We start from the raw sequence: 2,410 nt of genomic DNA on the forward strand, positions 1-2,410 counted from the left end.
CCTCCTGCTTGCTTGTTCGTTTCACCCACTCGTTGGGAGCTTCTCTGAAGCAGCGCGGCAGGACTACCTGAGATCAGCGCCGTGCTTCCCTGGTGCTTTCCCCACTAGCCGGGAGGATGGGGCTGCGGTTTGCTCCCTGAAACACAAAAATACACCACACCATTATTCTAGCAACGGCAGAGTGCTGAAATAGCCCGTGGTGTGCAGCCAAGCTTTCTTCTCAGCCAGAGGCCCTAGGGCACCTCTGAAGATGGAGGTCAACAGCCTTGTGTCGCTGCCTGGCCCTGTGACCGAGGCTTGAGGCAGCAGGGCAGGCAGGGGACAGCGAGCTGCCCCCGCATCAGGCACTGAGCTGCCTTTTCCTCCTCCGGAGACACCAACCCCAGCCTCACAAATCAGCGAGAGACCACGAGGGTGCAGGGCGGTCATGCCAACATGGCTCCAGCCCTGCAGTTGACAAAAACTCTCCTGGCAGACTTTGCCTCCCAGTGCTCTTGCCCATCACCGCCAAATCTGTTGCTTCTTGGAAGGGATTAAAGGAAAAAAAAATAAATTCATTTCCTTGCAAGCCAGGATTTGTGTTGGCCTTGAGTGTATCTTCCCAAGCAAATCCCTGTTTACCTAATGAATTAACTGGGAAGGAGCAAAAGTCACTTGTGGATAAAGAAGAGATAAGCCACAGCATATCAGAGGCAATTAGCATGCTTTCACAACTGAGGTCACCGTTTAGTAACCAAAATGCTGGCAAACTAGATTTTACGAGTTTGTTTTTTTTTTTCCTTTTTTTCTGGTGATCCCCATCTCAACCATTTTGTGGTGGGGTGGAGAGAGAGGAGAGGGCTGAAATTATTAGGGCTGCTTTTGCCAGTCTTTTCCCTCTTTGCTGGCACGTGGCTCCCTGCCTGGTGGGTGCCAGCCCCGAGAGAGGCCGGCATTGGCTGCAGGGCCCCATGCAAGCCCCCTCTCGCCCCCAGCCCCTGCTGCATGGGCAGGCTGCCTGTGCCCAGTCTTTCCCTGTGGAGGCAGCTTGGCAGAGCTGCAGGAATCGATGGAGAGGGGCCGGTGCCACTGGCCAACCTCCAGGCGGGGGTTTGCACCCCCACTTTAGGGCAGAGGGCCCAGAGCCACTTCACATTTCAGTTAAGCAGAGGGGGAACCCACACCACGTGTCTGGCTGCAGGGACAGCCACCTGCCAAGACCTGGGTGAAGGTGGATGACCTCCCCAGGGGCTCAGGAGCAGCCTGATGCCCTCAGGCACCCACCTGGGAACAGCAGGCTCCAAGCACCTCCCTTGCCACCACTGAGAAGTGCCACAGCCCCAGCATCACCCCTGCCAGGAGCAGCCAACCCTGCCTGAAAGCCAAGGGTGGGAGGCAGTGTGTGCCATGCTGAGGTGGCTGGTACAGGAGGACTTCATGGAAGGAAGAGCATTACTGGCTTTCCACCTTCTCAAATACGGTTGCATTCTGCTCATTGTGTTCAGTTCCCTTAACATCTGATACAAAAAAATGGCAAGAATGGGGTTTTCACTTGTTCACTCATTTAAATGGATACAGGTTTATTTTCTAGATGCCCAGAGAACAAAGAAACAAGATCTGGCCCTTGACTAGGTCAACATCTACATTCATCTCTGCTGGAGGATTTTTCATGTACCTCCTCAAGGGTTGGTTAAGTCTTGGCATGGTGCCTGCAGAACTGCACAGATGTCCCTCTGGTTATGAATCACTAAAATCTCTGCATCACTATGCCCATGGTCTGGATTCATATTTAAATTAAGGTATGTCTAAACCACAGTAGTTCTGAAGGTAACCTTAAAAATCACCTGAAGTATAGGAACCCCAATAGTGTCTACGTGAGGGGGCAGATGACCTGAAATAGTACCAAAGGCTGGGAGGAATCTGACCTTCCCATATCTTTCAGAAGCCTTGACACGACACCCGCAAGCTGCTCCCCTGCTGACAGTCTGAGCGGTCACATCCCTTGAACACACAGGCTGGATGGGAAGTGCGGGCAGAAAGGGACATGGGGCCACTGTGGACAGTCTGACTGCAGCCAAAGATGGCTGGGAGGAGCAATGTCCAGTGCAAACTTCTCCCCGTGCTGCCTCCAGTGCAGTTTTAAGTCACCTTATATCACAAAATGAAGACACATCCTCTTTTAGTTACCAAACCCCTTACCTTGTGCCGGGACTGCTCCCCAAGCCCTGCCTGAAGCTGCAACTATCATCTGATCAGCTGGTGAATACACCTGACCTATTGCAGGTGTCCTGCAACGGTCCCGTTACTCTCTTCTAAACAGACAAGCTCGAGACGGCACAAGGCCGGACAAAGGATAAATGGCAATATCCTCTGGAGCTGGCAGGCAAGCCAAGAGACCGGGCATGCTAACATGCAGTTCTGCAGCTGCTGC

Source organism: Falco biarmicus, chromosome 2 (assembly GCF_023638135.1).
Source record: "Falco biarmicus isolate bFalBia1 chromosome 2, bFalBia1.pri, whole genome shotgun sequence".
NCBI classification, from domain to species: Eukaryota; Metazoa; Chordata; class Aves; order Falconiformes; family Falconidae; genus Falco; species Falco biarmicus.